Source organism: Neoarius graeffei, chromosome 1 (assembly GCF_027579695.1).
Source record: "Neoarius graeffei isolate fNeoGra1 chromosome 1, fNeoGra1.pri, whole genome shotgun sequence".
Classification (NCBI taxonomy): Eukaryota; Metazoa; Chordata; class Actinopteri; order Siluriformes; family Ariidae; genus Neoarius; species Neoarius graeffei.
Window position 1 is genome coordinate 33,742,443 of NC_083569.1, and position 9,880 is coordinate 33,752,322.

The 9,880-nt window shown below is 40.4% G+C and overlaps 1 non-coding gene and 1 pseudogene across 1 annotated transcript; both read left to right on the top strand.

The window, feature by feature from the left end:
- The first annotated feature begins 9,020 nt into the window (after positions 1-9,020).
- Positions 9,021-9,135, top strand: LOC132895826 (U5 spliceosomal RNA). The gene has a single exon (XR_009655863.1). It is a non-coding gene; the product is annotated as a U5 spliceosomal RNA (small nuclear RNA).
- A 157-nt stretch (positions 9,136-9,292) lies between these two features.
- Positions 9,293-9,471, top strand: LOC132897986 (U2 spliceosomal RNA; annotated as a pseudogene).
- Positions 9,472-9,880: the final 409 nt, after the last annotated feature.

Sequence of the window (9,880 nt, forward strand, 5' to 3'; positions counted from 1 at the left end):
AGAACATCCTGACCAACTGCATCATCGTATGGTACAGCGCCTGCACCGTGTCCTGCTGCAAGACTCTGCAGCGCATCGTGAGAGCAGCTGAGAGGATCATTGGTGTCTCTCTCCCTTCTCTTATGGATATTTATAACTCCCGCCTCACCCGCAAAGCCATCAGGATTGCAGGTGACCCCACCCACCCATCTCACAGCCTCTTCAGCCTGCTGCCGTCAGGGAGGAGACTGCGGAGTCTCTGGGCCAAAACCAGCAGGCTCAAGAACAGTTGCTTTCACCAGGCAGTCAGGAGGCTCAACTCCCTCCCTGTTCTGCCACTCCTCCCCCCTCTGGCTCCTGCCACAGATTCTGCTCGCATACCCCCCTGCCCCCCTTTCAGCATCTGACATGTCACCCTCACAGTCCCCCCCCAACACACACACACACACACACACACACTCTCAATGTTCATTAACACACTGAACTCAGGGACTGCACATTTCACTTTACCTCGCTCATTTGCACTATTTCGCACTACCTCACCTTAACAGCCATTAGTTTATTGTTTATACTGCTTATTTCATGTTTACCTGCTATACCTCAAGTTCCCTTGACTGTTTATTTGCACCAATTTACGTGTGTGTGTGTGTGTGTGTGTGAGTGTTTTAGTCTATGTCTAGTTCTTATCTAGAGTGTTTATACTGTTTATATCATTTGTTTGAGTGTTTAGTCTATGTCTAGTTCTTATCTAGAGTGTTTATTCTGTTTATATTGTTTGTTTTTTCAATTATTCTATTTTTATTTATTGCATTGCCTGTTTGCACCGTGGGTCAGGGAGGACTGAAATTTCATCTGTGCTGTATGTTGAGCATGTATAGCATATTTGACAATAAAGTTGACTTGACTTGACTTGATATGAGGGTATCCGGTTATTTAGCACAAAAGTCTTTTAGCACAAGTCTTTTAGCACAAATCTAAAGAATTTTAGCACAAATCCAAAGTCTTTTAGCACAAATCCAAAGTCTTTTAGCACCAGTTCTAACATACAGGCTACATCAAACATGGCGGTTTCAATATGGCGGAGTGGGGAAATACAATCGCTAGTTTTTGATCGGAATCTCTGCAACTTTCATAAAAAAATTAATCAAACATCTTTAAACATGATCAGTGAGTATTCATAATAAAAATTAAGTGTTCTTGGATCTTGTGCTAAAGAACTTAGAGTTGTGCTAAGAGACTTTAGAACTTGTGCTAAAAGACTTTGGATTTGTGCTAAAAGACTTTTGGGTTAAATAACCGTAAACCGATATGAGCATCTCATAAATTATACATGAACTGTGTTGTACGATAATTTCTACACTTGGATCCGTGCTGTTTTCTTTGTTAGTTGATAAATGAGGGCCATAGTGTTTTGCTGCTCAACAATGTCAAAAAACTGTCTGCCCAATAAAGAATTCTATCTGCATATCTTTCAGAAGACTTCATCTAGGCTTTTCTAAATCACTCTGTGTAATAGCTTATATGTGACAGATCTTTTGGGATCTACTTTTCTAGGTGTGTGTGTGTGTGTGTGTGTGTGTGTGTGTGTGTGTGTTATAAATGGAGGAGAGAAATAATGGAAGGGGGTTAGAAAAGAAGCCGATGAATTCAAGTGTTTGGTGAAACATGACCACCCTGTGTAATTTGTTAACCTTAGGAAACCCCATTTTTATGTGTTGATGCAGCAGGTCGATTCCCTCACTGTGGCTATTTATCACTTGTCATGAGAAAGCTCTCACCCTTTTTTCTCCTCTTTAGAAAAAGGCTCTTAAAGACTGGATCCTTTAAGAACCGAGAGTTAAATGCAACTTCGAGACCAATCACACACTAAGCGCCAATTGAAAACAGTAACAGCTTGTCAGAATGACTGCGTGAAATGACCATAGTTTCAGAGAGTCACCAAAAAAAGGATGAATGTAGCAAAAAAAGAAAATAAATAAAGGTTACACGAGGGGAGAAAGCATCCAAACCCTCAAGATCATGTAACTGGCAAAAGACAATGAACATCAGCAAAAGAAGTAATACAAGTTATCACAAAAGCTGCAGTCCAATTTTAAGTGATGAAACCTATAGAGGGCAAGTTAAAGAAGGCCCACCCATGGCATTTATTTGTAGATCTTTTTTTTCCAAACTAAAGTGAGGGAAAGCACTTGCTTCAAATGGCCATTTGAAAAGTAACACTTGCTCCTAAGATTCTTTTTGCGATTTAGGGCGTATTCACACCTACGTTGTTTGGTCCGGACCAAACGACCAAACGAACCAAATTTCCCTTGGTCCGGACCTTTTGGGTTGGTCTGAATACAAACCACCGAACTCTGGTCCGGACCAAACAAGCGGACCGAGACCGAGCTGCAAGGTCGGACTCGGTCCGGACCAAAGGAACCCTGGTGCGGACCTTTTGGAGGTGTGAAAGCAGACCAGACCTAATCTGACAGTTTTGCTTTTTTGTACCTCAGGAGCTTCCGTCGTTTGTCGAGCATTATGGGAAACAGAGTCTTGACACTCCACCGCAAAGTGCAAACACTGTTTCGGTTGTCAAGGGAACCTTACAACAGTCGTTCAGTCATTCAGACCAGTGGTAGGCTAGACTACAGAGTACAAAAAATGAGTAGGGAGCAAACGTGGGCCGAGGAAGAAACACGTACCCTTGTGGATATATGGGCAGATGTCCACATATCTGAGCTTTTGGAGAGAACACACAAAAATGCCGACGTGTTTGCTGTATTCAGTGAGAAAATGAAGGAGAAGGGGTTCACGCGCTCCCCAGAACAATGTCGGCTAAAAGTGAAGAAACTCCGTCAGACCTACATTAAAATCAGGGGCATTCTTTCAAAAAGTGGCAGTACTAGCAACGCAAAAAAGAAATTAATCTATTACGATGGATAAGGCGAATATCCCGACACATACCTCCTCCGTCTTGCGTGAAGAACCAGAACTGTCACAACATGATGTGCGCTCATCAGCGCTATCCTCCGTAGCCGCCTTGCCCTTTGAAGTCGTCATTGATAAATTACTTGTACAACAGCATAGTAATCGCACAATTGTGAAAACAGTAAAAACTGGAAAAAACATATAGCTTTGATGACATTAAAAAGAATAACAGCACGGAAAGCCTCCATGACTACTTTTGAACTTAACGCTTTGTGCGCGTGTCGTCTCTGACCAATAGCTGAACGACCTCAGGGCGCGTGGCTTTGTTGACAGATTTTGGTCCGCTTACTAAAATGTACAGTGTGAAAGCGAACCGCACCAAAATGAAAAAATAAAAAAAACATTTGGTTCGGACCAAAGCAAGTGAACTATCGAACTATCCTGGTCTGAATACACCCTTAAATGCTGACTTTGGGCAAATCCCAGCTGACGTTGGGTGAAAGGGTGACTTCATTTTATTTTTGCACATTTAAATGTGCAAAAATAAAATGTATTTTAAAAAAATTATTTTAAAATAAAAATTTCAATTTATTTTAAAATTTTTAAAATATGCATTTTTGCACATTTTAATCACTTTATTTTTGCACATTCTGGACATACTGTACAGCTTGGACTCCAGCAACTCATGCACATATACTTTAAATATGTCCACTTTTCAAATTTGTATATTTCAGATTATTCTATTTATTATTTTATGTATATAGCTCCTTTTTGTCTTTGCTAAATTCTTCTATCTTAACTGTTTAATCACCAAAGCAAATTCCATGTATGTGAGGACATACTTGGTAATAAACTTGATTCTAATTCAGTGGTACGCACACCCTGGGCAGATTGCCAATCTATCACATGGCTAACACAGAGACAAACAACCATTCACACTCACATTCACACCTACAGTGGTGCTTGAAAGTTTGTGAACCCTTTAGAATTTTCTATATTTCTGCATAAATATGACCTAAAACATCACACAAGATTTTCACACAAGTCCTGAAAGTAGATAAAGAGAACCCAGTTAAACAAATGAGACAAAAATATTATACTTGGTCATTTATTTATTGAGGAAAATGATCCAATATTCCATATCTGTGAGTGGCAAAAGTATGTGAACCTTTGCTTTCAGTATCTGGTGTGACTCCCTTCTGCAGCAATAACTGCAACTAAACGTTTCTGGTAACTGTTGATCAGTCCTGCACACCGGCTTGGAGGAATTTTAGCCCATTCCTCCGTACAGAACAGCTTCAACTCTGGGATGTTGGTGGGTTTCCTCACATGAACTGCTCACTTCAGGTCCTTCCACAACATTTCGATTGGATTAAGGTCAAGACTTTGACTTGGCCATTCCAAAACATTAACTTTATTCTTCTTTAACCATTATTTGGTAGAACGACTTGTGTGCTTAGGGTCGTTGTCTTGCTGCAAGGCCCACCATCTCTTGAGAGTCAGTTCATGGACAGATGTCCTGACATTTTCCTTTAGAATTCGCTGGTATAATTCAGAATTCATTGTTCCATCAATAATAGCAAGCCGTCCTTGCCCAGATGCAGCAAAACAGGCCCAAACCATGATACTATCACTACCATGTTTCACAGATGGGATAAGGTTCTTATGCTGGAATGCAGTGTTTTCCTTTCTCCAAACATAACGCTTCTCATTTAAATCAAAAAGTTCTATTTTGGTCTCATCTGTCCACAAAACATTTTTCCAATAGCCTTCTGGCTTGTCCACATGATCTTTAGCAAACTGCAGACGAGCAGCAATGTTCTTTTTGGAGAGCAGTGGCTTTCTCCTTGCAACCCTACCATGCACACCATTGTTGTTCAGTGTCCTCCTGATGGTGGACTCATGAACATTCACATTAGCCAATTTGAAAGAGGCCTTCAGTTGCTTAGATGTTACCCTGGGGTCCTATGCGACCTTGCCAAGTATTACATGCCTTGCTCTTGGAGTGATCTTCATTGGTCGACCACTCCTGGGGAGGGTAAAAATAGTCTTGAATTTCCTCCATTTGTACACAATCTGTCTGACTGTGGATTGGTGGAGTCCAAACTCTTTAGAGATGGTTTTGTAACCTTTTCCAGCCTGACAAGCATCAACAACGCTTTTTCTGAGGTCCTCAGAAATATCCTTTGTTCATGCCATGATACACTTCCACAAACATGTGTTGTGAAGATCAGACTTTGATGGATCCCTGTTCATTAAATAAAACAGGGTGCCCACTCACACCTGATTGTCATCCCATTGACTGAAAACACCTGACTCTAATTTCACCTTCAAATTAACTGCTAATCCTAGAGGTTCACATACTTTTACCACTCACAGATACGTAATATTGGATCATTTTCCTCAATAGATAAATGACCAAGTATAATATTTTGTCTGATTTTTTAACTGGGTTCTCTTTATGTACTTTCAGGACTTATATAAATCTGATGATCTTTTAGGTCATATTTATGCAGAATTATAGAAAATTCTAAAGGGTTCACAAACTGTCAAGCACCCCTGTATGGGCAATAGAGTAACCAGTTGATGTAATGCACATGTCTTTGGACTGTGGGAGGAAACCAGAGCATGTGGAGGAAACCCTCACGGGAAAGAGAAGAACATGCAAACTCCACCCTGAAAGGCCCACACAAGGATCGAACCCAGAACCCTCATGCTGTGAAGTGACAGTGCTAACCACTGTATCACCATGTCACTGCTATCCTTGCTACTTCAGGTAATCCCCAATAGCTTGTGCATTTGTTATAAAGAGATGATGGAAAAGCCACTTTATTAATCCCAGAGGGAAATTTACACATTACAGGAGCAGCAGCAGCAGCAAAAGATTAGTGTTTACAGTCAGAAGTAATCAAGGGTAATAAAATAAACATATTCACTAAGATTATTAAGGTAGATATTTACTGATAGAGTAAATATAACTCCAAACGCCAGTCATCTGATTAAATATAAGTGAAAATGTAAGTAGCAACAACAGATACGCAGCAAAGTCAGAATAATCAGCAGAGAATCCACAATAAGTCATATAGTGCAATAATATGGTGAGCTAGCTGCAGTAGAATAAACAGAATGCTAGCAAGTGCAAAAATGCAAACAAATACCAGCTTTCTGGACCTCCAATAGAGTGTTTTCACTGACATCACCAAAACACGAAAGTTTCAGATGTATGCCATGTTGGAGACATTGATTTCCATAAATAAACAATGCTTGCATTTCATGCCAAAAAAAACCCCTGAGTTTTTGTAATGGCATTGGCTAAATAAACTTGCAATAAGAAGACAAAATCTGCTAGAAAATATGTAGAAGGCCCAGAGCCCAGTATAAGAGCATGTTATCAGAAGAAACTGCAGTTAATCAACAGCCTGAAAACATACAAAATAGGAGAGGAACTGAGTGAGGACAATGCATTACTGCTGGCTGTGACATACCCAGACATCATCAACTAATTAATGTTTTCTCCAAGTCCACACACTGCTGAGGATCTTAAGTGTTTCAAGGGACTAGGAGCCTATAACCAGATGTGCTGTGGCTGGGTCAGGGAACGAAAAGCATGGAAATTTGGTGACAATTGTCTGGTGAAAGCAAAGGTGTGTACTGTGTACATTACATGTACAGGAGGGCTGCTCGATATTGGAAAAAATCAATATCACGATTTTTTCAGTAAATATCGATATCGCGATTTTTAAAACGATATTTATACACCTTTTTTTTAAAGCCCTGATCATCAACACCTGAGGCACCGGGCCACATTTTTATAGTACAGGCCTCATAGGCTACCTGTCAACCCTTCCCGTTGTACCCTGAAACGCCTTTTACTTAAACTATTTACTGTGCAAGCGCGTACTTTGCATAGGTCCTATCGCCTGCACAAGGCTCACGTTCTCCTCACTCAACATTTCCGATCACAGAGGATGGAGCCAGCGCTGGTATTACCAGTGATTACTGCGTAACGTCCACACTGGCTCGTAGCCAGCCAAGGATAAAATCTCTCTCTCACACACACACACACACTACAACGTAAGCTTGTGTGTTGTTAAGACACCAACATTAAAACACGCACACACACGGACTGGCCATTGGGAGTAGCGGGAGTTTGTGGGCCGGCGGAGAAAAAAAAAAAAAGTTGCGCGCTGGCCTTTAATATGATAAGCAATGTTAACAGTTTCTTTAAGAAACTGTTAACATTGCTTATCATATTAAAGGCCAGCGCGCAACTGTAATAAACAATGTTAACAGTTTCTTAAAGAAACTGTTAACATTGCTTATCATATTAAAGGCCAGCGCGCAACTGTTTTGTTTTTTTCTCCGCCGGCCCACACTGAACCACCGGGAAAACTCCCGCTACTCCCGATGGCCACGCACAATATAGAGACAAGTCCTTAAGAATTAACATACATGAAAATAGCTCAGCGGCATGTAAACATTCCCTGAAAGTGTAAGTGGCACTGCGGCTAGATGCTACGTGAAATGGCACAAGGCAAACACCATGCTTTGCTCAGTCAACAGACAAAATCCACAAACCCAGTAGTCCTCCTACTATTGTGGGTTAGTGTTCTGTGGCCAAAAACACCCTATGCACAGTCATTCCAAAACATCCCCACTAGTTGCAGGTTATGTCTCAAATACAGATATGCGTTGTGGATTAAGCGATCTATTTTCAAGCATCAGGCTTCTCTTCCTTCATCTTCCAAATGTGGACTCCGCTATCTTTTTGGCATGTCAGCATTGAAATACCATTTGCAGAGATATTTCACTCGCCATTAAGAAAAGTAAAAGCAACACATGATTAGGGCTACATGATTAGCAGGGGGACACCGTTTTAAGCGCACGGAATTTTAAAAACAATGTAATCACATCTGAGTCCGTCTACATCGCGCAATAAACCCGTCCTTAGCAGAACCTACTTCAAAGCATGATGCTAGCTGCAGATGCACAAGTCAAAATCAAATGAACCCAAGTAAACATGCCGCGGCAGGCAACATTAATAACCAAATTGCCTTACCTCAAAACGCTGCCTTGACCACAGGACGACTCGCAATTATTCTACTTAAATCCACACGGTTTAACACATCTAACACAGCTAGCAAGCTGGATATGTGCTAATATTGTTGTGCTTGTTTTCTTCCGTAGATGCCATTTTTACATTACCCAGTCCCACATCCAAAAATATGATGTAAATATCTGTTAATTGTATTATTATAACTATTAGCAAGCAAATCAAACAACATATTAAGAAATCAATATATCAAATCACCCGACACGTATGAAAACAGAAGAACTGATTTTTTACTGTTGCGGAGATATCGCGGGAGTAGAATGGATGACGTATGCAAGGCTACGGTGTGCCTTAGGGGACAGAAGGGTTCATTTTACCTTACTGTCACGTCAATGTTATTGTTGTTTTATTGCCATTGTAGAAATATTGTGCACGTCCCTTTCGACAAATGACAAAAAAATCGTTTCATATCGATATTATGAATTTTGATATCGTTTGACACCAATATCGATATCGTGATAAAAATACGATATATTGCACAGCTCTAATGTACAGTGATATACTGTAGGCCATGAGTGCACATCCCCTGTGGGCCTACCTCAGCTGACAGCAGATGGCTTATTGTGATTTTTAACTTTAGCTTACTCTCAAGAGAACATACAGAAGCACCATCACAGCTAGACAGTAGAAATATGGTGTCATGCTTAATTTTAGGACATGATCAAAACTTAAACTCATACCTGATACAAAGTGAAATGATTTTTGTCGGTCAGATCTTGGTTTAGTTTGGCAAGCCAGAGACGACGACGGTCCTCTGACAATTTTCTGGTTTCCTCCCCCTGATTTTCGATTATTTTAGGTAATCGGTAGAAGTGCAGATGTTTCTCACAATCTGAGCGATTGTGGCAACCCAAAACTGTGCAGTAATTCACCATTATTTGGTTAGTTTATCAAAAAATTCATGAAGATTGCTTTGCTGTTGATGTGTCCGATGCCTCCAATATGGCCGACTTCCTGTTTGATGACATAACGTGAAAACACGCTATACAGTTTCATTAGTCTGATCCAGTGTTAAGTGTAGCTCAGGTTTCTCTTCTTTGACACATAAATCTTTCACCTTTTACTAAAGATTTCCAGGGAGAGGAATGTTAATGAGCTCAACTTATTTTTGCAGGCTTTGCTCTGGTAGAGCTGGACATTTTTGGTGGTCAAATGTTAGAAATATCAAACTTTCTGCATGGAAACACTCCCCTACACACACAAGACGGTGTCTCTCTTCAAAAGGATCCAGCTGTTGGGGGTGGAGTCTAGCTGTGTTTACCTTTCTGGATTTTAATATGTGGAAGTGGTATATTTAAAGCCATTGACTTTATTGTAGTATCTGTTCTTATCAATTTATTTGATATGTTTTTTTACGAGGGTGTTTTATTAGATAGATTTTTAGAGCAGGGAGTTGGAATCGGGGTTTGCTTCTTCTGCTCCACACATCAACCTGGTATTGCAGTACCGCCAGGAATAGTGCCCTTATTCAAAAAATGAAGAGAAAAAAAACTCTTTCTTTAATAGCAGAGCTCTATAGGTCTAGTGTGGATACATGAAGAAACCCACTGAGTTATTTTCTGATGGTTTCAGTTCCGTGTGTGCCTGCCACCACAGGAAACCCAACGAGTAGTGAAGTGTGAAGTTTAGTAGTAGTCGGGACAGTATAGTAGTGAGTAACTTGTCACTGTTGTCGCCTGACGTTTTGTATAACATAAGGAAACAGTATAGTAACTATAACAGTAAAGAAATAAAACAAGATTGGCTGGCTATGATATCAGAAAATTCTACAACCCAGAGACAGATGGGAGCTCCGCTTTTAGGCAGTGCCTAAATCTATATATTAGAGAGCTTAATCAAGTCACAGTTAAATACCCATATCCCTTGCCTCTTGTTCCA